Source organism: Plectropomus leopardus, chromosome 20 (assembly GCF_026936395.1).
Source record: "Plectropomus leopardus strain MGB_pleo_1.0 chromosome 20, ASM2693639v1, whole genome shotgun sequence".
Taxonomy (NCBI): Eukaryota; Metazoa; Chordata; class Actinopteri; order Perciformes; family Serranidae; genus Plectropomus; species Plectropomus leopardus.
Window position 1 is genome coordinate 6,361,980 of NC_142195.1, and position 27,258 is coordinate 6,389,237.

At 39.3% G+C, this 27,258-nt stretch overlaps 1 long non-coding RNA gene across 2 annotated transcripts in view; it reads left to right on the forward strand.

Moving 5' to 3' along the window:
* Window positions 1-27,258, forward strand: part of LOC148186161 (uncharacterized) — a 148,334-nt gene that overhangs the window by 77,718 nt on the left and 43,358 nt on the right. For both annotated transcript variants that reach the window (XR_015775162.1, XR_015775163.1), the window contains 2 exons: window positions 4,680-4,774; window positions 15,233-15,355. This is a non-coding gene — a long non-coding RNA (uncharacterized LOC148186161). The remainder of the gene's footprint in view (window positions 1-4,679; window positions 4,775-15,232; window positions 15,356-27,258) is intronic.

Here is a 27,258-nt window from a genome sequence, read left to right on the forward strand (position 1 = left end):
CGGTCTCTAGATTAGTGGCTATACATTACCCCAGCCTATTAAAATATTACGCACACTGATTGATGCTGACAGCCTGACCAGAGGGTGGTGACTGTGTGGGCAAATGTGTCTGTCTTCATTTAGGACTTTCTGCCTCCGGATCCTGATTCTGTTGCCAAAAATCCTGCAAAGAACACGATTTCTTGGGGGGTTCTGCGACTGATGTTTATGAGAAGCACTCCTAAAATCAACAAAGAGGAATTAAATCATTGCCGTGCTTCCCCCACCCTACGAAGGGGATGACTCGGTCTTTTTGGAAATCAGTTTTCACGTCGTCCTGCTTAATCACCACGATTCCTCTTGCTGTTAGGAGTCACTGAAGTCATCGGGAATGCTGGCGCTGCAGTACAATGAACTTCAGTGACACATGACCGTCCTCCCTTGTAATAAACTCCATGGATGTCCCCCAACCACCTCCACCACTACTGCCCCTATACTTACACCCCCTGCCTCACACACAAACCCACTTGAACTTGAAAGCTCTGTCGGCCAGATCAGTAAATAATTACAGGCAGCCAGGCAGGCAGCGCGGTAATTGAATGTACAACGAGTTGAGATATGGTGATGGACAGATTCCCATTAACCAAATCCACTTCTTTGCAGTTCTCCTGAGGGCAAGTTATGTTCAAACAGAGTCTAATCCACCTACAGAGGAGTCTGACGCCCATGCCGACAAAGCAAACTGAGAGATTGACAGTACCATTCAGAGCGAGTTTACAGTGAGAACAGCCTGCACCGTCGCACCTTGTCCTCGCTGTTTTATTCTACATCCATGTCTACCTGCATCGGGCGCGTTTCTGCTGAGGTGGTTTGTTCATGTATGTGGGAGTTTCTGACCTAGAGAAGCAGTCCCCTCCATTAAACACCACCTTCAGCCTTTCACTCCAAATGTTTTTTACCATGTGACCGTTTGATGAGATGTGCTTGTTTGAACTTCCGACCTTGTCCCGGCGAGCCCATTCCGGCTGAGCGACCCCTACTCAGAGCTCAGTGGTTCAAGGGAAAGAGTGCAACACATAGATGGTCCTGTCACATCAGCTGTGAAGGGCTTCTCATTTACCGCTCCGCTGTAGATTAAATTCTGGAGCCTGTCATGTACAATGGCTGTATTATAACCCAGACAGAAAGTTGATTAATGCGAGATGTGACCAATGAAGAAGAAAGCCTGGCTTCATTAAAGAACTAGAGGAGGGGGACTGAATCATCCGAACACATCATGAAAAAGAAATTTAAAGGAACAGCTCATCTCCAAATCAAAAATAAGTTTTTTTCTCTTACCTGTAGTGCTATATATCATTCTAGATTGTTTTATATGAGTTGCAGAGTGCTGAAAAAGCATTGGTCGTAGAGATGTCTGCCTTCTCCCCAATATAATGGAACTAGTTGCAGTTCAAAGCGCCAAAAAATGTATTTGGAAAAATCAACAGCAATGTCCACAGACCTTGCTGTGAGCAGTTTTGCGTAGTAACATGAGAAAAAAGTTCCTATTTATGGTTTTATCATAGTTCAGATGTGGTTTGTCAATAGCTGCTGGATCAGAAAATGTTCATATCGGTTGTTTTAGGACACAGCAGCATGTTTTTTTGATTATGTTGGTGGATGTTTTGGTTTTTAAGACCGTTTCTTTTGCCATATTAAATCATTCTGGTGTTGTTTATAGTGGTGCAAATTTGTAATTAAGTTGATTTGGCATCTTTCATATATTAAAGTGCTGATTGTCAGACTTTTTATACTGTATGGCTGACAGGCTCCTGATTGATTTTCAGCCTCTGATTAAGTTACCTCAGTGTCCTTTTCCATGCGGTGTTGAGTTATTTTCTTCGCCATGTGTTGTGGGGTTATGTTGAACTTCATGTGTCAGGTTAAATATTTATACATTTGCAGAATGCGTCTGTCTGCGCTCTTTTGTTGAAACCTGCCTGCAGAATCTGTCTGAAACTGTATCCCGGTGTGCAACAATAGTAAGGTGATAGTTGTGAGTCTCTCCTGTTTCCCCTGAGGGACCCATTAGAAGTGACAGCATTAAACTCTCGAGCAGACAAAACAACACAACATATGCAGGCATTTGATTAGTTGAGCATTTGTTTTTCCTCCTTCTCATTTCCGGAAAGAGTATTGTTCTGCACATTCCTCCTATCATTAACTTAACTCATCTTATTACGTTAAAAGGAGCTGGAGTGCAATATACGCAGTAACAGTTAAGGAGATCAGTCACTATTAGACATTTGTGGGAAGTACTGTGAGAAGCAGATGTCGGTGTTTTATATGTATGTCTGTTTTTGTTTGTGTGTTTCTGTTTGTGTCTGCCTGTAGAACAGATGCTGTTGCCTCAGTCTGCCTTGCGTGTCCTGTGGGAGTCCTTCATGTTTATTTCATCAGTATTGCAGAAGTATCACCTCCCCTAGTTCTTAGGACACTGTGCAAGGGTCATACACTTACTTTGGTGTGTGTTTCTTGGTTGGAACACAATCATAAGTACATGCAGTATTATGCACAACAGCAAATTAAAAGTCCAGTGTGTAGGATTTAGGGGGATATACTGTCAGAAATGGAATATAACAAAAAAAGTAGGTCAGCTTCAGTGTATAATCACCTGAAAATCAGAATCACATTGTGTTTGTTTAATTAAAATGATCTGCATATATCCACAGTAGCACCAAAAGCCACTGTTTGCTTCCGCATGATACGCTGCTTTATGGCGTCAACTCAGAATCCAGCAACTGTTTGCAGTGTTATTATAGGCTGCTAGACAGCAGCTACTGCTGCAACATGATATGCCAATGGACGGCGATAGGTTGAAACGCTGCTGATAACGACGTAATATATGGAGCACAAAGGTCACTACTGGGCAGGCATGAGGGGTGTTGGACGGGTCCAACAAACCTCGGACTTTCACGTGAGAGTGCATTGTTCACTTCCCATCTGAATGTGATGGTTTTTATTCTACACCTTACCAGGTGCCTCTTCTGCCTTTTGGCGTCCTGCTTTATGTCGTCATGTGCTTATGTTGTGTAAACATAACCACATTCCGCGTCATCCCACCATGTACCTTTGTTGACATCACAGTAGAGGCATCCCAGAACGTCAAGAGCAGACTCAGAAGTAGAACGTAACATTTAAACGGAACAATGAACTCAAAAGGAATTCTCCCCAGGAGAAGTTTCAGCTGGTAGCAATCTGCAATCCTCACCACTAGATGCCGCTAAGTCCCCCTTAATCTTACACACTGATCTTAAAGAGTACAAAGACGTACAGTTACAAGGTAAATTTGCTCAAATTTTTAAAAACAATAACAACGAAAAAGAAAACATGATTTTCCTCTTATCTAAAGTGGAAATCTTTCTAAGATTTCCTTTCCATTTGTGCTCATAGTGTAAAAAAAAGACAGCTGACTGAAATGGGCTTGGATAGGTACCTCTACATGTTCTGCATGTGATAAAAACGTCTTTCGTGACATGGCTGATTCGACCCTTTAATAGCTGTTCTCACACCAATTTCCGCGGTGTGAGTCTGCTAAACCATGTGGAGCATGTCCACGTGGAGTCAATAAGAATCTGTACCACTAATTGTAAGATATTATTTTTGGCAGAAGCCATGGAAAAATGCCTGCAGTGGGTCTTTGCTGAATGGCGAGATGCTTTTCTTTAATCATGCAAGCTGTGAAGCAGGTGGACCTGGAAGGGCTTCTAAACAAAAAAAAAAAACACAAATGAAACCTGAATTCCTAGCATAGCTCAGTCATGTGAGCATGAGTCATCACTATAGGAGCGCAGACATTAAAGGCGATAGTTAAATCCTTGCAGGCTGTTCGAAGCATCTGAGCTACGAATACCACTTATGGAGAAAAAGGGATGCGCTGCCTTTAAGCTGTGATGTAGGAAGTGTGTTTAAATCAGAATAATGTCTTATCAGTTTAGCACGTAATGTAGGGCCCTGAAAAACTTCCCTCATTGAGACGCTGTTTAGGTTTCAGCTTTAGTTAATTCCATTGTTAGGTACTGCCATTAGCACAAAGTCTTCGCACATATTAAGGACCATACTGTGATTTTGCATGTTGGAGCTCTACAACAGAATATTTACTTTATGAGATTCATATATGAAACATAAATTAGCCAGTAATCTGGAGGAAGCCTAGGAGGAGAGGAAAAAAGTGCTTTATCAAGATCATAAGATCATCTGTAGGTGTTAAGCAGTCCCTCATGTGAAATATCTCCGCCAGGCATAACTCTGGAGAAGATCATGCCTTTGGATGAGTGTGTGCATGTGTGTGTGCGTGTGTGTGTGTGTGTGTGTGTGTGTGTGTGTGTGTGTGTGTGTGTGTGTGTGTGTGTGTGTATATCTGTCTGTCAGCAGCTAATCTCACAAATTACTGGACCATTCAGACTGATATTTTGTGTGCACATTTATGACTGTACGTTCAAGGACTTCATGGTTGGGTTTATTCACAGTTGTTGAAAAAAAAACTTGTGGCTTGGCTAAAAACGACAGGCCTTTACCATCTCGGCTCAAAAATTGGCATCAGTTGAAAAGCGGGACCTTCTGAAGCATCAGCAGATTAAGTTTGTACCTGATATTTTATGATCCATTAGAGTTTAACATGATATGAGATGAATAAATCCTTTTTTTGTGTGTTTTCTTAGCCACCATCTTGATTGTAAGGGAGCCCAGAGGGACAATTCCACTGCTTGCAGCTCTCCGTGGTCAGGCTGGGACCTGGTGTGTGCTTCTATGTTAAGTAAGTAAGCAGACTATTTAGTTAAATGTTTTTTTGTTGTTTTTATACCTCTGTGTCAACAATAGCTGTAGCCAGAGGCACTGTGTTTTCGTGTTGCCTGTTTTTCCTTCCCATTCTCGTGAAGTCGATATCTCAGGAATGGCTTGAGGGAATTCTTTAAATTTGCCATGAACAGCCACTTGGACTCAGCAGTCAACTGGTTAGATTTTGGTGGCCATAGTACAAGATCACTGTGACCTTGTCTGTCTATACCTCAACAACACCTTGAGGGAATCTTTTCAGATTTGGCACAAACAAACGACTCAGTGATGAAGTGATTAGATTTTGGTGGTCAAAGGTCAAAGTCACAAAATAATAAAATAAATTTGGCCATAACTTAGGAATTTATACGCTAATCATGACAAGACATCATATACCATTAAAATGATGAAGTGATTCTGTTTTATATCTAAAAGGTCAAAGGTCACCTTCACTGTGACATCACAATGCTCTGCAAAAAAAAAACACTGTTCTGGTCATTATTTTACATCATAACTCTGGAACTGAAGGGGAGACATTTGGATAGATACTGACAGTGGTAAAAGCAGTATCGGATAATTACTGTACTTAAGTATCAAAATAATTTTATGATATTAAATGTTTTGGTACTGAAAGTCAAAAGTATATGTAAAAAGCAAGCAGTCTAAATTTTGACAATTATTGGGTGCCTACCTTGAAACTGTGCTGATGGTGTAGATGGTTGGAGATGGTGCTTCAAATCTAGAGATGTGTGTGAAGCATCCATGTTTTCACAGACATGATTGTAAACTATAAGTGCAAATTGTCTAGTTTGCCAAGGCATTCATTTATAAGACAGTAATTCTAGTTTTTGTCTTATTGTGTATTGTTGTGATTTTCTTTTTAGTTGTATTGTGGCCTACGGACAAAGTAAATACTATTAAAACTCCAAAGTAAATACTATTAAAACTCCAGTGAATGACATAAAATTTGTGTCTGTGTTAGAGTCATTAAAAATACATTCATCCTCATAATATCATCGTACCTATATTTCACACACAGTGCTTGTTAGCACGGAAATCGGTCTGCACTGTGCATTGCATGGTGGCTCAGTCAAAAATAGACAAGGTGTGTGTTTTTGCAGGGCAGTGGGGCAACAGCTGCCTGGCAGAGATCTGAACTCTACTGAGTGCACTTTTCTAGTTTGGGATGTTGTTTTTGTATTGTTTTCAGTTTGTTTGGGTACTATGTGCAGTTGCCTTTCAGGTGTTGTTTTTGTTCAGGCTGTTGTGTTTTTAATGTCATGGTGTGAAAACTGTTTCTATGTAAGTGTGGATGCACTATGTGCAGTGCTGAGTCCAAGACAAGACAAGACAAGTGTATCGTATCGCATCGCACCGCATCACATCGTATCACATCTGTTCTTTGAGTTTTATATTCAAGACCATGAACTATATGAAAAAATAATGATGTTACACACACACACACACACACACACACACACACACATATATATATATATATATATATATATATATATATATATATATATATATATATATATATATATTTTTAAGTGTTTCAGGGAATTTTCTTATTGTTTTGTTTTTATTTGTTTGTTTTTTTTGTGCTAATTTTCAGGTAATTAAGTTCAAGTCGCTCATTGCCTTCTTCCCAAGTTTTTGCTAGAAATCAAACCAATTTGCTTAAGTTTCAAAGGGTTAGTCAACTTCTCATTAGCTTTTTTACAGCATCCTGCTTTGTCTTTTGAGTTTATGCGAACATTGCTCATGCACGGCTTGCCTGATTTGCAAATCTCATGTCAGAGTGTCCTTGAAAGCATCAGCAAGGAGAGTTTTCTTAACCGGTCCCTGCTTGCAACTGCATTAAGAAATAGGACACAAAATGTTGACTGTGATGGATTACCTGTTGCCAGCAGAGGTCAAGGAAATACAGTATGATTTTTATCAAAAGTTGAGAGTATGATGATGACTTATATGGCCATTTGCTGCCCATAGGCTGTTTTATTTACATTTGATTTGATGTCATGTGACGTTCTGCTCCTGCAGCATCTCGCCCACTCTTTACATGCCGGCTGTGAGAGCACACTGCTTCAGCCTGGATTTACTTCAGTTATATTCCGTGTTTGAACCACTTCTGTAAGGGCAGCGTGCATCTGCTTTCTGTGTGTTTACCCAGATAGAGAAAAGAAGTACAGTCAACCATCTGGAGACATCTGCTCCATTTCCAGCCAACACAATCAGGTCAGGGGAAGTCTGCAGTCCAAACCTGCAGGGGCCCTCAGATCAGCAGATCAGCTTTGTACTGTACCTGTGAGACAGACAGGAGAAATTCACACGAATTTAGACAAGTCTAATTATAGGTTTTTATCTCTGAGTGGAATGTGGATGAAGTAACCGAGTGTTCTGCTATGTATACTTTTTGGTGACCAAAATAGGGGTGAGAGAGAGATAGGAGGAGGGGGGGGCAGAGGCAGGATATGAAGGAGGGACTAAACTTGACAGAGATGAATGTGGGAAGCCTCCATTTATCTCTGATCCTCTCACTTACACGACCACTCCAATACAAAGATGAAGAGAGAAAAGAGGAGACGTGATTTTCCTGCGTTTGGGGGTGGAAAGCAAAAACTGAGTCACAACACCCAGTTCTTTTTTATGATGATATACACATCCTATTTCCGTCCTCAGCAGACAGCACTGGTATTTGTTAGTTCAAGCCTTTAAAGAGACAGACTGTGTAAAAAGCATGTGACTGTGACACCAGAGACCACAGTTCGGATCACGTCTCCTACCAGCTCTTACCCTTGGTGTTTTTTAATAATGCCCGCATGTTTTTCTGACCTCAATCCAGTTTTTCTTTTACCCATGACGAGGGATGGGGATCGAAAGCCAGTACTATTGAGGAACGGGCTCTGCTTTTTTTTGGAAAATAAAAAATTGATAATGTTTGAGCTTATCGATACTGCTGTCGAGTCCAGTGGGTCATATAATGTAACATTACATCTCAAGTTGATTCACATCCTTTCAATCCAATCACTGGTCCGCATACATGGATTGTACATCAACTTAAACCCAACAGTTAAAACCAAACCAAATGGATAATATATTAAAATCCTGGTCAAGAAAAGGACTGCAGACATTCTCACAAAGTCTCATTAATAATGGTGTTAACTCTTTTGAAGTTATGTCAAACAGGTATACTCTAGCCAACTCAAGTTTTTACAAATATCTACAAATTCCATATGAATGTTTTTCAAAAACGAGAAGGCAATAAAGAGCAGCACCCCACAACAAAATTCATGATAAAACACTATAATATGAACTTCAAAGGAAGGGCAGGGAAGTTAATTTATTGAACCAGTTGTTGTTTTCTTCCGTTTTATATTCTGAATGAACCCCCGGCACACTTCTTTTTTTCCTCAGTGTGAAGCAGCTGCTACAAACATGAACAGAGTAACAGTATTTTTTTTCTATTCTATACGCTCTTCCTTTCTCTATGTATAACTCGCAACACCTACACACAGACGTCAGCTATTCTGTACAGCTCTGCCTGTTAATTTATAGTAAGATGTTGCAAGAATATTATTGTCTCCTTTCAGTTACATCTGTGCATTATTAGTATTCAGCCTACGCCTCAGTCTGTGAGGACCAAAGTGAGAGGATTATGTTCGGGCTTATTAGATTGAATCAGACTTAACAGGTTGTGTTTTGCCGCCGTCTTTGAAGACACAGAGATTCCCCTGCGCAGATAAGGCAGAGGTTTTTTTTTCTGCTTAAATTTTCAATAACCTTTCATATCTTATCTCCTTCCAAAAAACTGGTGTTTTTTTTCCAGCCTCTGTTCTCTGACCCTCACTCTACATTTCACACGCTTTTCAAAAAAGCATTCCCACCTACTGCTCTCAACCTAACCGGCTTCCCATCAATAAGAAAGTATTTTTGTTGTGTTCCTCTTCTCTCTGCAGCTCTGTGGGTGTATGAATCTCTAGTGGCAATGGTTTATAGGCCTCTCCGAAATGATATGAGGCCTGCCTTCTACAGGAGAGGCAGATAAGAGCTTAATGCATTGCCCTGCAGAGCAGCGTCCACCGCTTGCCTATAAATCAAATCATGGTTGTACCTGAGTGTGACTGTGTGTTTGCGTGGACTGCTGGTGTTGTGTGTGCGTGTGTTTGTGTGTGTCGGGGGGTTGGGGGGTTTGGTGTGATCACAAAACACTTGCATTTATACGCTTGATGATATATCACAAACACAGGATGCTGTTTGTTGATGTGAAATTGATTTTCACCCCACAGCTTTCTTCATTACACACACCGAAACACATTGTTGAGAAGCAGCTGAGGAATTAAAACAAAGAAATATGACCTCTGATATTCATGACCACGATGGAAGCCATGCCATCTTTCATCACAGATTTCTACAGAGAGAAAAGCATTTGTGTGGCTAACAGAATCCATAGGAGACAGAGGCAAACGTTGTCGACAGGGCTGACAGCACGGGCAGAATTGAAATGAGCTAACCGGCGCCAAGGGAGCTGACAAGCATCATCTCTGTCTTTGCAGAAAGATTTGTAAAGCAAAATGTCATTATGAGAACATGATGGCAATTTATATGAAGACCATGTTCAGACCAAAGTCAGCCCTATATGAAAAATCTCAGCTGCCTTATCCATTCAAATGAAGCCAGTCTGGTGACGCGGCACAGGGGCCAACACAGGGAGCTCTGGCAGAGAAAGATAGTTTTCTGGCAAAAAAGTTGAACCTGGTTTAACTTTTGCCGGACTGCAATAAGAAAAAAAATCATCATTTTATATTATGCTGTGCCAATGATTTTGTTTACATCATCTGATAACACTTTCCGTCTGTCTGCGTGGCAGTTTTTTTTTTTTCATTAAAGTAGCTTACAGTACTTTAGAGGAGATTTCAAAATATCGAGATGAATATTGTGTAGTGCGATATAGCCTAAAAATATTGATATTATTTTAAAGCCATGTTGCTCCGCCCCTTGTTGTGATAAAAAATTAAATTATTGTTATTGGACCAATACAGAAATGTGTGCACCAAATACAAACATGTGATCATTTTTATGGGAAAAGGATAAAACATTGTAGTTACATCTCTTCCTGCAAACATAGCCATGTTGTCCTATCTAGTTAATGTATTATTACTATTTTGTCCCCATTCTCACACAGTGCTTTGGTCTTGTTTAATCCAAACAATAATATCAATATTTTCCATGCTTTGTAAAATCTGGTATAAAGTTTTTTTCTTGACTTTTATGCCCTTGGGCACATTTTTGATTTCCAGATGGAATGAAGGTGCACTATAGCAGAGGTGTGTAGTTTCTTTATGTAACTGAAGGTGGACGTCGGTGGTATGATGGATGAGAAAGAGTGACTTAATCTCTTTTCTCTGGTTGTTGCTTCATCGAACATGCTCTCCTACCCCTGTCCTGTCCAATAAGAATCAGTGACCCCGGTGATCCTTCAAGACAGACGTCATTGTTCACGATTGTTTTAGTTCCATCGTCTCCGTTGAACCACCCAGTGCTGCAGTCCAGTATGACTGGGTCGCTTAGCCGCTTCATCATGTTGGATTAAGTCAAATGTCTCCACCCTGGCTGCATGCCAGCAGAGGTCAGCCTGGGCAGCCAGCCTATGAAAACACAACAGTCTCCCTTCCTCTCTCAGTTACTCTAACGAGGAAGAACACTACAGAGAGATGAGGTTTAACTAGCATGTGGAGCTCTCAGAGATAAGCATCTCGGAAAGAGGCCCCGCTCAGTTCAAGTAGGATTGGCTAACCACTTTTATTTATGTATGTGTACGTTTTAGTGCATTTGTGAGAGCATGGGTTCCTGCATGTGTGTGTGTGTGTGTTTGAATTATGACGCACACAGTCTGTCAAAATTCTTATAACCATGTCAGTCTGGGTTAAATCCATCTGCAATCCCTGTCTTCAGCTCCACCCTGTCTTAAAGGAATGATCTCACCTTCCAGATGGCTCATTGTTCTCACAGTCGGTCTCAGTCCCAGTACACAACACACACTTCTGTAAAGTTTGCTGAAATTATATTGAATGTGTTTACATGCACACTCATGTTTGACCTATTAAGATAAGACATTGTCTTTTGTAGGTCTTAATCTGATTATTTTATCCGTGTTATCTGATAACCCAAAGAACGGCTAAACAGATCATTTTCTTTTGTTCAACATGAACAGCTAATACTGCATGTAGTCTGATATAATTCGGTGCGCTGATGATGTGCATTCATCAGAGGGCTGCTTGTACAAATGCAGTGTATTGTATTCATAAACCTTAAGGCAGGATGAATTGAAAAACAACACAAACACAAAACACAGTTTAGCGATGGCATTTAAGAAATACTTAATCTGTAAAATAACCATTTATGTGTCTATTACACACCGCTTCATACCTTGAATTTTTGAAGAGAACATTTTTTTGCCTCCAAACTTCCAAAACCAGCAAAAATGATCAATTGAATTAAATGGGGACCATGCTTAACTGCAGCAAAACTATATATATTAACAAAGGTTAAAGGAATTCTTCACCCCCCAGATGACCATTTATGTATCAGCTCTGCTCAGAGTTACCTTGAATTTGTGAAGAAAACTTCACAAGTTCACTTCACAAAAGTTTTACTTGCAAGCCTCCACAGTGAATGATAATATTTCTCATAAATTAAAATAAATGGGGACAATGTTTAATAACAGCAAGACTTTATATATATTAACAAACTTTAAAGGAATACTTCATCCCCCAGCTGACCACTTGTATTTTAATTACTCATGCTCATGTGTTATGTTGAATTTGTGGAGAAAACCTTTTTCTTGCATGCCTCCAGTGAACCAAAAATCAAAAAAAAACTGAGAAATTACTTGATGAATTACAGTCATAGCCATCCATGTTTAGCAGCTGTAACCATATTAAATGATCTGTTTATAAACTCTTACACAACTAATGCAGTATAATCCAAGCATCATTTATCCAGTTGTATGCCTAGAACCTCCCAAAGCGACAGCACTTTCCAATGGGGGACTGAATGTAAAGTGAAACTTAATCTATGCTGACTTCAAACACACACATACACACACACATGCAAAGAAAAACAAAATTACCTCCCTGAACACAGGAGCGGCTGGTCTACCATTGCCTCAATCAGTTAGTTGTTTGTTTTATTTTGTGATTTTGGTGTTTTAAAGGGTTAGTTCAGATTTAACACAAATAAACTAACCAATCAAGGCAGTGGTTGACCAGCAGCTCTCGTGTTCAGTGAAGTAAATTACGGCTTTTGTCAATGAAGTCCGGTTTTGAAGAGAACATAGAAAAGTTTTACTTTAAATTCAGTTCCCTGTCTGAAAGGTCTGTCTGTTTGGGAAGTATTGAGCATACAACTGGATGAATGAGAATTCAGATCATACAGTGCGAGTTGTGAGAGTCTGTAAATGAATGTTGTGATATAGCTTTTCTGTTGTCAAATGTAGACCCCGATCACTTAAACTGAACAAGAATTTTTTCAGTTTTTAGATTCTCCGTTCACTGTGGAGGCATGCTAGAAAAGCAAAGAACATGCACTGAACAACTGATATACAAATAGTCATTTTGCGAGTAAAGTTTTCTTTTATATTTACTGTATTGTTACAATTATAAATACGTTTTACATTTAACTGTTAAAGACAAAAATGGCGAAACAAAGCAAGTCTCTCTTCTTACTTTTTGTATTTGGGGATAATATGAAAAAGATATTTCCAGTAAGCTACCACACACCCTTACTTTCAAGAAGTCATGCAAATGCAAAACCGGTTTGCTCTCTATCTAAAGGCATCACAACATTGTCCAAGTGAGATAGTCATCTTGAGTTTTTTGTTTGTGAAAAGATATGAGCATGAGCTGTCTGATTGCCATCTACCCGCTCTGCTGGAGACAATCCCCATTTACCTGCAAAAAAGCATTCAGTCGTATCCTCTCTTACATCGCCCTGCTTCCTGTTGTAATCACGTTTTTATGTCGCTGCTTCTTTAATGCCAATCAGTGCATGAGGAGGAGGGCAAAGTTTCCCTCACACAACAATCACTCCATTCAAAACCTGGAAGTATAAAGTAAACACAGTTTGCAATCTGCCCCCAAAGATCAGTGTTTCCACAGTGGCAAACACGATGAGGAGTGTCATGCATTTGGTGTGACAGGTAAACACACCGTTGCCTGGCAGCCTTGCGATAAGGTGCCTGTGTTTGTGATTGTGGGAGAAAAAGTTCTTATCTGTCCACATTTCCATTACTGGCAGGTGCAAATGTTGATGTATGTTAATGAAAAAGTCAGAAAAACTAACACAGTCAGTGTTCCATAGGAGAGTCAACACTGTAGGCACACGTGAACAGACCCTCCCGACTGTCTCGGCACACACAAAGAGCGATGTCTATTATCTTCTGCATCCATTAAGTGGTTTAAGCTCTGCGCACTTGTCACGCGGTCAATTTCTAATGAATTCCCAGTGTGAGAAATGGAGGCAATAAAGAGGAAGTAGATGAGAAGAGGACACTGTGCTGTGTGCAGACTGAGGCGTAATGAAAGCAGGGGTATGTATAATGTATATTCCCCTGGCCATGGCCAAAGTCCCCACTCTGTATCATTTTTATGGCTCGATCCTTCTTGGATGCCACTGCTCGGGCAAAGGGGAATTCAACTTGGCAACGCCCAAGCTGAGGGATTACATAGGTTCACTCTCTCACTCTCTCACCTCGTATTTCCATCTCCTCTCTTTCTGACATCATGCACCAGTCACTCCTTTCACACCATCCCTCCTCTCTCACCTTCTCTGTTCCTTCTTTCTCTCTCTACTTTGATTCAGCTCATGTAATCCATTCATCCATCTCTGTGCTACTCTCTCAGGGCTTTAACAGAGGGAGCATGAACAGCGTGGTAAGAATACACAAACAAATAGTCTTTCATTAGTCCTTTCAGGAAGCTAAGAGGGTCCAACTGTGGATCTCACATCTGGGGATGGCTCACAGTTGGAAGAGAGCAGGGCCCTAAAATGCGAGGTGCACCACTTCCTTTTCTGGCACAAAAATATGAAACAAAATCAGATAATACTGTAACAGTTAATTATATCCACCAGGCCTAAGCTTGTAAGGGATTATGAGTTTGGTCATGTCATGTATGCATGTATCTGTCTGTAGCTAATCTCACAAACTACTGGGCCAATCAGCCAGTACTTTGTGTGCAGAGTAATTTCTGTATGCTCAAGGACTCCTCTCAGTTGCAGTGATTCAGACTTGTTGAAAATCCTGTTTTAATGACTTTTTTCACATCATAAACTGTTGACTCTCCACTCCTCTTAACTGGGCTGTAGGGTTTGCAAGCCCTCAACAAAATCATGTGCAAAAGCATACTGCAAAATATATTTCAAGCAAAAATCTTTCAAAACAAGAAGCCTCAGCATCTGTTGCAAGCCATATTTTTCCCTTTGTCTTGGCTCAAATTGTCCTCCATAAAAAGGTTTGGCTTTGATTTGAACGAAAACTTCGTTAGATTAATTACATACCATATGATATGTTATTATCCACTAAAGATAAGCACAATATGAGATGAATAAATCCCTGTTTTTGTTATCTTTGCCAGCACTTTGACTATAAGGGAGCTGTAAAGGACAATTCCACCAGGCTGAAGCCTGCAGGGGATCATGTGTTTGGTTGTGTGTACATGTGTAAGTGTGTTTGTGTATCTGTCTGAAACTAATCTCCAAACTACTAGGCCAGTCGGCCTAATACTTTGTGCGCACACTTATTTCTGTATGCACAAGGACCTCTCCCAGTTGCAGTGATTCACAATTGTCGAAAAACCTGTTATATTGACTGTTTCATACCATGATATACTTTTGACTCCTTGCTCACTTTAACAGGGAGGTAGGATTTTGCTGAAGACTTCTTCAGCAAAATCATATAGCAAAAGCACAGAGGAAATGTATTTCCAGGAATCATCTTGACTCAAAACAAGACTTAATTTTGGCCTTCGTTGTGGCTCAGAAACTGAGCAAACTGAAACCCACACATTCCTTTATAACCTGTGTGGTGGCCTTTTACAATTAAAACATTTGCTGCCACAAGTAGATTTTCCAGTTTTGGAGCTGAACCATTCATTAAAAGCACTGTTGAAATATTAATACCTTTCTGTTATTATTTGCGTCACACTCTTGGAGAGCAGTCTGGGCACAGATGGAGCAGCAGAACGTGAGGCGCATTGAAAGTACATCTTAACTGTTCATTCTGCTGGGTCTAAAAGTTTGCATTTACTTACAGCAGCTCCTCCTCTCAGGGACACAGATGCATTTAAAAGAAAAAAAACAAAATAAAAGTTTGCTGTTGTGCCAAAGTAAGGCATGTTAGGAGATAAATAAGTCCCCTTTTTTATTATCTTTGCAGCCATCTTCACTGTAAGGGAGCCGTAAGGGACAATTCCACCAAGCACTGCTCCGTCACAGGTATTGTCTACAGTGGCTGCGAGAAGCTGTTTGGCAGAGATCATGAACTACTCCCAAACTGCAAGTAAGTTTGTTTCTTATTGTTGTTTTTTCATTGTTTCTCCTCATAGGCTGGGTTAAAGTAAATGTTTAACTGACGTCATGCTGATTTAGAAAAGTGTCTGCTGTAGCAAGCACTAACTTTTGCTAAAACGCGTTAGCTAATGTTTTTTTTTTTTTTTTAAATGAAAATACACCTTTTTGGAATATAACTATCAATGCCAGTGTTACATTTTTCAGCTCAGGCGTGGCTTTCAGTGCCAAATTTTACTTTCAGTGCAGTCTGGCTCCATATGCCTGCAGGTATTTAATTTTCATCTATTTCATTTAATGTAGAAATATTCCATTACTTCAAACAAAGTCTTTTGTCCAGTGCAACTCATTTCCTCAGGGGATTTTCTTTTTTGTTTGAGGATGAAATTAACATTTCTTGTCCCGCTCATTCTTCATCTTCCCTTTGTCATCTTCAGTCCTCTCTCTCTAGAAATGTTTTTTTTTTCAACTATAAGTCAGTCCACATAATGTGTTTCATTCATGTGCATATAGTGACAGAAGCAGTTATGTATTCCTAGGTGGTTTGAAAATCACGTCTTCTTCCTCTATCTCCTTCTCTCGATCTTGGGATGTGTTAAGACCGAGACATAACACCTTCTATATGAGCTGAGAGCTCTTGTCTGTAACCAATAAACAGGTTCTGGGTGATAATGCCTGTGGAATCTGTGCCATAGAGAAATGAGCAGCTGACAAATCACATTATGAGAATCTCATAACAGACATGCAGCGTGCATTAATCTCTTTTATTTAAATTTAAATCTTAGATAAGTAAAATGTCTGACACATTTTTGGACTGTGATAAAGCATTGTCAGAATGAAATTGAAACTGGCACTATGTAGCAGCGACAGTAAAGTTATGGCCCACGGGCTAAATCTGGCCCCCTACAGGGTGTTGGGTGACACCCTATCCAGGGCACACTGTCAGTGCCCAGTGATTCACACTGGGAATTGTTTTTGTTCGTTAAGCATACATAAGGTGTCAGGGTGCATATACAGCATCAAAATAGAGATTGTTTATTAAAAAAGTGTTAGTGGAGGATTCCCTGCACCCCCAAACAGAGGTCCTAGCTAAGCCCCTAATGCCCTGAAATCCTAGAAATGCCCTAAATTCCAAGAAATGTCCTAACATCCTAGAATTGTTCTTAAGTTCAGGAAATGCCTTAAAAACCAAGAAATGTTCTAAAATCCTAAAAATGTGCTAAAATCTTAGAAATGTCCTATAATCCTAAAAATCTGCTAAAAAGCTTGAAATGTCCTAAAAATCTCAAAACTTCCTAAAATTCTGGAAATGTATTAAAATCCTAAATGAATCTGGGGAAATGCTCTAAAATCCTAGAAATGTCCTATAGTCCTAGAAATGTACTAAAGTCCAAGAAATGTCCTTAACTCTTAGAAAGGTGCTAAAATGCTTGAAATGGCCTAAAATTCTAGAAACATTCTTCTATATACATCTTAAAATTCTAGAAACGTCTTAAAATTGTAAAAGAATCCTGGAAACATCCCAAAACCCTAGAGACGTGCCTAATTCCTAGAAATGTTCTAAAATCCTAGAAACGTCCAAAAACCCTAGAAATATCCTGCAGGCAGAGAAAAGTCCTTAAATCTTAGAAGCATCCTGAAATCCAAGAAATGTCCTTAAATCCAAGAAAAGTCCAAAGAAAATCCTAGAAACATGCTAAATCCTAGAAATATCCCACCGCCCTAGAAATACCCTAAAATCCTGAAAACATCCGAAAATCCTATGAACATGTATGGTGCTGCTGCAACTGGCCTCTGGCCTCCTGTCATTTTGCAAAGCTAGCCCCCATACAAAGCAAGCTGAGGATCCTTACTATATCGTGACACTGGATGTTCGAGTTTTCATCCTTGGTTAATACTCTGGAGAGTATTTCATATAGGGTAATAAAATGTTGATCGTCTGTAAGCTTTGTCTGGAGAGGAGTCTAAACCTCGGTGATTTTCTGTCAGGTGGATGTGGTTGATTTATGAAGTGTCACCAGTCGGCCTCAGTCCCTCAAATCAAATTCCTAAACCCCCGAGCACTGCAGAGGCCCACTAAATCACCTGGCTGTCCCGTCCTCCGACAACAGTCGAGGCGGCTGCGCACTCAATCGCTGCGTCTTCCAGGCAGTTATTATACACATGCAAAGATGAACTCTTCCCAGCTTGATGAGCTTGTAACATAATAAAGCAGCACTGCAGGTTTACTGTAGGGGTTGACACGTAGAGAGGGCTGCTCTCATTATGTCAAGCTATACAGCTGCAGAGCTGCTGTTCAACTCACTGTAAGGCCAACCGTGGCAAAGGGCTGATCCACGTAGCCTTGGAAGCAGGATGAATCCTGCAGGTTTATCAAACAGTGAGAAACATCTGGACTTCTTGTCCCTGAGAGCAGTTTTACTCTGGGTTTGATGTTGTTTGGCATTATATAAACATTCAAACCAACCAAAATGGCTCCAACATTGCCATATTGCCATTCTGAATAGCTTAACTCCAGTGTTTTGTTTTTGTGAGCTTAGTGAGAGCAATATTTTCCATTTTATTGCAGCTACATCTGCAGTGCCTGATGGTGTCAACTGTCTCACTTTCCACCATTTATCATTTCGCAACAAAAACTGCAGGCTACTGAAATAATATCTGAAAAGTTACTTGGGAAATATCAGAGCCAGAATTAAGATCATGCTGCATGGCAGTGGAACGCAGTTTTACGCATTCATCCAACTGATCATTTTATGAGAAGAAGTGAGTCATAGAGATGCGTGCTTTGTCTTTTCCTTTATGCCTGTTTAATGCACTCTTTCATATTCACTGCTTTTATTTATGTACATTTTTATCTCAACCCTTTCTCCTAGAAATTACATTTACATACTACTTATTTTTTTGCCCAGTATTGTAATAGAAATGTAATTGCAGAATGGATTATGTTCTGTGGCAGTGTTTTTTACAGTGAAGGAATGTTATATTTTGGTACCACATTGGAGGTGGTGAGGGTGGATAGTTGGTGCACAAAAAGCGTAGGACTTTGATGGTGGAGACAGAGATTCACATCCTGACTTTAATTTGAGGTAACAAAAGATAAAGAAATACTTCACACCCCAAATGACCATTTGTATATTAACTACATGTTATGTTGAATTTGTGAAGAAAACCTTTTCTTGCATGCCTCCAATAAACGAAGAATCCAAAAAAACGTATAATATAGTCAGAATAATCCAAGATTCATTTATCCAGTCTCATGATCAGTGTTTCCCAAACAGATAGGCCTTTCCAACAGGGAACTGAACTAAAAGTGAAACTCAATCGATGCTCTCTTCGAAGCCAGACTCCATTGACAAAAACAGTCATTTTACGTCGCTGAGCACAGGAGCTGCTGCTGGTAGCATGTTTGTGTTAATGTGTGACTTTTATGTTTTAAAGGGTTAGTTTGGATTCACCAAAGTAGCATAGAGAAGTTTAACTTCAAGCTCAGTTCTCCATCAGAAAGGACTGTCTCTTTGGGAAGTATACAACTGGATAAATGAATCTTTGGTTTAAAAATGACTCACATTTATTAAGAATTCACTCCATTTTTGTATTCTTTTTCACTGAAGGCACGCAAGAAAAACATAGTTTTCTTCTCTAATTCAATGTAATACAGCGTGAGTAACTGATATACGAATGGACAGACACATTGTGATCAACTTCTGAGGCTCCGATCCAATGGACCACAACAACAGAACAAAAGGGTTTCCAGCAGCAGAACTTCCAATTCAAGACTGAGTCCCACTGTTTATCCTGGGGGAGTTTTGGCTCAGATGATGAATTAGCGGTGCATAATTAGAATGTGCTATCTCAGGCGGGCTTCACCAAATGAGAATAAACACAAGTTAAAACTTAATGGAGTGCCAAGACGCAAGAGCTTTCTTCTTATTTCTCTCTGAAACAACACTGACATAGTTTAAAAGAAACATGCGCACACTGAATGTAAAGGGTCACAGTTTTGTATTTTTCTTTACAATGTAACGCTAACTCCATGCTTCTCTGTTTAACTCCTCTTGGCATGTTTTTCACCATTTGTTCAGGCCTGTTGGATTGTTGTCAGGAAAAATAATGCAAAATGCGGCACTTTAAATCTTCTAAGTGTTGTTTTGTTTTCCTGAACATAAAATAGTTTAACTTAAGTAACACTGTTTTTTGTTTGTTTAATGGTGTAACAAAAGAGTATTTCCCCCAAGGCTTCACTTCTTTAATCCTGCAGAGGAGAACACAACAACACAAAGTAAACACAAGTGTAGGAAGCTCAAAGTTCCTGCAGGGCTTTGTAAAGTGATAAAAAGTCTAAACCCACTGATGTGTTCGCTGCAGACAGAGGCTCCTGCTGCTGTCTGATGTACTGCAGATTCGCTTCACCTGCTGAGAATCAAAGACTCACAGAAAAATTGGAAAAAGTTGAGAGACATGCCAGCAAAAGTAATCCATCACTTTCAATGAGACGATACTCATTTAATTTAAATATTTTCCCTTTTTCCATCATCATGCCTTATTAATTCTGATGGTAGTAAGGCAGCTGGACTGAATTTCAGTCCCAGTAGAGGCTAACATAATTAAATAATCTCTGTGCACCTTCAATACTGGGAGAGCTGATGTTGCAGTTGCAGTGAATTTAGAAATATAATGTTTTGTTTGGAAGAATTACCATAATGGTCTCATTTGCAATGATGGATAGTGTTTGCCCAGGCAGCACTAAGTCTCAGCAAGCTGTTTTGAAGCATTTTTAAAACAAAATGAGTCTTATACATCCAGCAGGTACCTGTACTCAATCAGACTGTAGTGGGTTTTGGATTTAGTCTTTTCCCGAGCATTAAATAAGAGCTGTAACTCTTAAACGTCTTTCTTATTTTCATAGTTGTGGCAACAGTCCTTTTGGTTTTTGATAATATTTTACCCACCAAGTTCTGCAGAGATCTGTGGTTGGACAATTTGACAGGTTAGTCTATAAACTAATTAATTTATTTGGAAGTCAGCCAATGTATCCCTGCACAACAGTTTATATGATATCTAACAAATAAGCAGCCCATGAATGTTGTCGTCATGTTATGTACTTGACATAAAGTTATGTACTTAACCTACAGGCATGTACGTTAAGTTCAGGAAAAGAAACATGGTTGGGCGTTGTCACATTATGTACTTAATGTAAAGTTGCAAAGGTTAGGTAAAGGAAAGTGATGTTACATTGGTTAGGTTTAGGAAAAGAAATATGATTGTTGTTGGCATGTTTCATACTAAACATTAAGTTACACGCTTAATGTTATATTATGTACTTGACGTAAAGTTACACAGGTTATGTATAGGCAAGTCAAGTTACATAGAAAAGGTTAAGGAAACGAAACACAGTTGCAAGTTGTCACATTTTGTGCTTAACGTAAAGTTACATTGGTTAGGTTTAGGAAAAGAAATATGGTTGGGCATTGGTACATTGTGCACTTAGTGTAAAGCTACATAAGTCAAGAACAGCAGGGTGAAATTATATTGGCAAGGTTTAGGAAAAGAAACATGTTTGGACATCATCATGTTACATACTTAATTTAATGTTGTGGAGGTGAGGTTTAGGAAAAGAAACATGGTTGTATGTCATCACGGTGCGTACTTAAGGTTTACTTAAATATAGCAGAATAAACTTACGAAGGTTAAAATGAGGACAAGAAATATGGTTGGGCATCATCACGTTACATGCTTAATTTAATGTTATGTACGTTAGGTGTAGGAAAAGGAACATGATGGTGTCATACGTTAAAGTAAGTTAAAGTTTACTTGGTTTCACATGGGACATAAACAACTTTAATGGGGGAAAGTCCTGTGTTTGTTAAACCACTTCCTTCTGTACCTTAATGGATAGGTCATGTGAGCATAGCCCTCCAGTGTTGCCAACTTTGTGACTATCTCACAAGATTTATGACTTTTCCAGCCCTCTTGGTAACTCAATTTCTAAAAAGTGACTAAAGACAAATTTAGCCACTTATTCAAACCATCAGAAAAAGAGATTTTGATATTGTTATTCAGCATGCATACTTCTTAGAGTATTTGTAGTCCATGGCTCTTCCTCCATTAGTGCAGTGCCCCCCCCCCCCCTACTTTTTGTAGGTATATGTGCAAATAGTGCATGAGAACAACCTAAGCACACACAAAAAGCTGGTTATAATCCTTCATTGCACAAGAAAAAACTGTGATTCAGAGTGTGCCAATTCTGCTGCACAAGAGAGTCAGTTTGGATAATTTAATGGATGTCAGCAGACAGAATGGGTAATGATTTTTATGTTTGCTTTGCCATGATAACAGCATGGCTTTATGGATAAGATGGCAGTAACGGTCGCCACCACTTTAGTCCAGATGGACATTTATGAGAGGCTAGGACATAGGGACACACCTGGTGCATATCTTTAACTTCAAAATCAATCTGTTTGAAATGTAGCTTACAGGCAGAGGCACAGAGCTATGCAGTATATGGCTGAAACACTTGAATCTGAGTGATAAGGTTTTTCCAGTCACGTATTTGTTGGGCATGCAGACAGTTTGGGAGTGGATGGGCAGCATGAAGGATTTTGGACTCCAGCTGGGAAGATTTTCTCTTCCGCAGGAAACATCAGAGCCAACTCAGAGCAGGAAACCAAGAGGACTTTGTCTAATATTCACTTTATTACGAGGCCATGGCTGCACATCATTCCATGGTTTTGAGAACAGGCTGTTTTGTGTGTCTCCTTTCTGTCTCTCTGTCTTGTGTCCTCTTCCTTGTAACCTTGGCTTGTGGTACTCTCATTTGGAAAAAATGTGAACTTTTCCCAAAGCTTCCATGATTAGTTTGATGCAGCTTTACTTCAGACTTCAGTCATGTTTGGTTTTCTTTCATCTCTTTGGCTATCATAAGCAATAGGGGTACAAATCACTATTGATTCTGTGGACAACAGTGTAGCATTTGCTGATATCCCAATGTCTGTCATTATAGGATTTTGATTTGATTCACTTTGCAATTAATATGATACAATATCTTATGTCCATCTCACACAGAAGAAGCTGCCACCCCTTTCTTATTTGCTTTTAGCCTTAAAAACAAAAATCAACACATAAATAAATATATATAACCAGTTAAATGCATTAAAGTTTATTTTAAAGCACATATAACATGGTTTAAATACAAGAACATTTAACAAAAGTATAGAATGAGCCCAGTAATAACAGTCAAAGTTCAAAGACAAAGGATTTGCCTATTACAAGCCTGTAGCATTTTACTTTGCATAAATTAGCCTAGCCTTCAGTGGACTTTTCCTCTACTTATAACTAATGCTTTGTCTTACTCACTGTTTGTGTAAGTCACTGCATCTCTTGAACAGAAGGGAGAGCAGTACAGTTGATTTTTAGCCATTTTTCTGCATAAAATTGTTTAAACAGAGCACTTGATGTTGTCAATACAAGAGCAACAAGTTAGTTGAGTACGATACCTGGCAAGGTTCAGTATGTATCCTGAATATTTTATCTCGTAGTGGCATTCTTTGCACATGGCATGTGTATTGTTGACTTGTCTTTTCTCTAAAATCTAAAATATTTGCACATGTGGAGGCGAGTTAATATCCTCATAGTTTTTCTCTTGGTTGCTTGCTATAATCTGCCTGGTGCTAGCACCAAGGTGTACTTTTGATGATGATTATGGGTCTTTGATCCCTTAAATGATACATCAACCCCTGTAAATCGTTGGGCCTCAGAGTCCTGCATCGGGTCAGGTATCTGTGGGTGCACGCAAAAATGGGGATTGGTGATTGTATTTTCTCTTTTTGACTTTATTTCCAGGTTTGGTTTTGGGTTTAAAAAAGAACTTGCAAGTCATATTGTCAAGGCTTGATGATAAATATATTACAATAAAATCATCTGATAATGATAAAGACATCAGCTTCAGTCAGGTGCATTACAAACCGGCAGGCAACTGTGATATAATATCATATCTTACTTTTACAGATATAAAATGTTCTAAAATAATAACTTTAAATGTGCTCCCTAATGTATTATTTGAACAATGCATGGTTATTCTATGATTTGTTTTTTTTGGCTGTAGATCTTGTGTTGGCATGTCGGGTTGCGGAGCTAATTGGTTATATGTGCGGATTGCGGGGCAGTTGTGGTAATACATGCCCTGGTTGTGGTTCAGGAGCAGGTCTTCAACATCAGATTAGTGCAGGACCCGTAGCAAGCAGCCTCATCTTTAAAGTGGGAAATGAAAAAAGTCAAAAAAATAATCTATAATTGAACTTTTATTTGTAGAAACCTTCCACTACACTTTTCAGCCTCAAGCCCTGAGATAGAGGAAAGAGGTTTGGTGCTAATGGCTGTAAGCAACAACTTCCTTGTGTGTTGTGTACTTTATACTTGATGATAAGAAGCCTCAGCTCTGGTATGTATTGACATTCGACAGTGTTACAACACCAGTGGATCACAAGCTAATGTGTGAATATTTCTGTGTGGAGGTGATGTGACAAAATGCTGTGTCTTCACACCAGTTTTATATTGGGAATTTTAATGGTGCCACAAAAATCTAATGATTTCAGGAGAGATACTCCTTAATTTATGAAAAGATGTATTTTTCCTTTGCACAAACGTCTCTGAACTCTGTTGTCCCAGAAAGGTCTTCCCTTCTTATTTACTAATTCTGTGAGGAAACTTGAACTGTGGTAACAGAGACGGAATACACCAGAGTATATCACAAGTTCATGCCAGTCAGGATGAAATACAACCCTCATATCATCTGATACCGCAGACTTTTCAGGCCTGTAGTTGTGGATCACAGTAACGTCTTACACAGAACTTGCAAGTTCAGCAGAGCTGTTGCCCCGATCATCATGTTGGACCAACTGTAGATCATCCTAAAGGGTAACCTACACTGTAAATAATTTCATTGTATAATAACAGTAAAGAGCTGGCGGCACAGACCCCAGCAATATACTGCAACTTTACAGTATAAATGCTGTGAAATGACTTTACAGCCTATTACAGTAAGACAGAAAATAGTATATTTCTGTAGTTCCACAGTATATGGTGAAATACCGGCAGCACAGATGCCAGAAATATACCATTATTTTACAGTATCCATTTTGTTTAACTTTTTCCTAGTCTATTATCTTAAAATTTAAATGCAGCATATTTCTGTGTTAACCACAGGGCTAGATGTGAAAATATCCCAGTAGGCTAATGTTCTACTTTACTGCTGCTTCCCTCTGCCCACGCTGGCCTTTTCGTGCTTAAACACCAGGTTAACGAGAATGTCGTTCCTGAGATGCAGACCCTTATCAAATTTAATTGCCAAAAAACACTCGTAAATAGGCTAATTGTTTGAGCTATTCAGATCTCCTCCTCATTGATAACTGGCATATTAAAATGAGCTGGACAGCCTGTTGGGCATCAGCTTGATATTAAAAAAAAACAACAATTTTTCATTACCGTCTGATTTATAAATGCAAGACTCATCAATGTTGATGAAGCAGGTCTTGTTAATGTGTAAGCACATGTCCCCCAAAATGTTCATTCTCCTTGGGAAAATCTGCCGTCCAAATGACAGTTTCTGAAGTCTTCTGGGAGTCGAGGGCAGTATATTTCCGTCTATGTTGACTGAGAAACAAAAAGCACTAGCCTAATGTTAGAGCTTCAAAACTAACTTTAAATAAAATTTTTGCCCAAGCTCTGGGCAAAAATTCTCCATGCAACACCCCATTTCCAGAAAATACTGTAGTGTTCTGTAAATTAAAACAGCAGCATACTGTTAACTGGAGCAACCCATAATGCATTGCTAACTACTGTACAAAACCCTTTTTACAAGAATACAGTATTTTGCTGTTGGACATTAGCTGTAAATTAACAGCAATTGCTTACAGTGTAGCCCTTATTTTTCAAAAATTTTGTTTCTCAGTGACTAAAGGGAACAACAATTTTTGAAACAGGTCCAGTATTGTCAGAGACCGCTGCAGCTGGCAGCCGGCAGCCGTGAAACAGGGTACAATGTAACCACTCAGGGCATTTGTGTGCCGTTAATTTACATCCACTAAAAGTGTTTGTTTTTGAAACTGACAGGCTTAGATTGTTACCTTGGGTGTCTGACGACCTTACGTGAAGGACCCTAGAGAGACATACCATTTTGTTAAAGATTAAGATCCTCTTTTTTTAACCAAAGACATCCCCAAAATGTTCATTGCCATACCCACCAGACTCCATTTAAGTAAACAGTAATCTAATCATCGTAAAACACACTTCATTTAAAGTCAACAGAGATAAAATAAAACTTAGAAAATCTTTATTAGTTTATCTTTCTACTGTTACAACAATCACCAACTCTGATTAGTTAAAATTGTTCTTACCTTACCCAGTTAGGCTAAAATGTGTATTTAAATGGAATCTGGGGGGTTTGGTGATAGCATTTCCGGGGCTGTTTCCGGTTTAACAAAAAGGATCTTACTCTTTAACAGAAGGTCTATCTCTGTAGGATCCTTTCCATAATGCCGTCAAAAACACAGAATAAAACTCTGAGCCTGTCAGTGGCAAAAACAAGAACTTTAGTGGACACAAACTGACAATGCACAAATGTCCCAAGTGGTTACATTGAAGCCTGTTACATGTTCTCACTCAGTGCTGGACCAGTTTCAGAAACTGTTGTTCTTGTTAGTCACTTAGAAACAAAATTTTGGGAAAACAGGGTTTAGGTTGGGAAAAAAAAACTTACCCTTCAATGCAACACAAAACAAAGCACAAAACAACTCTTGGCCAAAATTAACCCTGACCCTGAAAACTTCTGTATTTGCCGTGGGGTAGCTTTGCAATGTTTATAGGCTCAGTTTCATGGGAACATTAAAGTTTTAACTTATGTATTATTTGTTGTTTTCTTCTCACTGTTTCCATTTACAAGCTGATAGCTTGGCCTGAGTGACAGATAAAGCCTTACAGGTGAAAGGCAAAGCTCACAATTACTTATTCATGGTTTCTCCGTAGGAATGCTCCGTTAAGAATTGATCCCTTTGGCAGACCAGTAAAGCAAACGAAAATGCAAGAAAAACTAGTCTGACCCGAGATGGCCTGAACGAGTCTCAGTCTCCTTCTTTGCCACTCCCACATTAGTTTGATCAATAACACTGACACGCACAAACATCAGGGGTCATCCGTCAGCTTCGTACCGGCTCACAGATAGAAAAGAGGACATCAAATATTAACGCCCACGAGTCCTACTTGTGCGCAACAGAACTCTGACACATACGGTGCAGTGAATAATTGAAACTCTTCAACAACTAAACGTTTAAAACCACTGATGCACACCCACAGCGCTGGAAGGGCAGGTTAGGTAGTCGGAGCTGTAGTCGCACTCTGAGCTCACTTCCACTTGAGAATCGAGCAAGAAGTACAGTAAAATAGTTAAAATCATGAATAATCACATCCTCCTACCAAAATTACACTTTGAAATTGGGCGTGCAACTTGAGCAGTCACATGATCAGACAGATTGTAAATGCTGTGTAGCCAGAATTTATTTATTTGGACATAAAAACCAAAAATGATGTTACCAGAAAGTTCAACAAACCCCAGCACAGGGCTATTAGGTGATTTTGATGTTGAGACCACAGTTGTTATTGCAAGTCACCTGACCTCTACTCCTAAAACACTTTCCCATGGGTATTTATTACAAAGAAATGGCTCTGAAATGATTAAAACATTTTTTAGCATCATGAACAATCTGAAATTGACTCTTTGTATCAGAATTTGTGCCATAACTTCAAATAATATTTATAAGTTTTTCTTAGCTCAATCAGCTGATTGCTTTTTTTTTTTTTTTTTTTTGCACTTTGTGTGTATGGCCAGCTAGCAGGAAGTCAGCT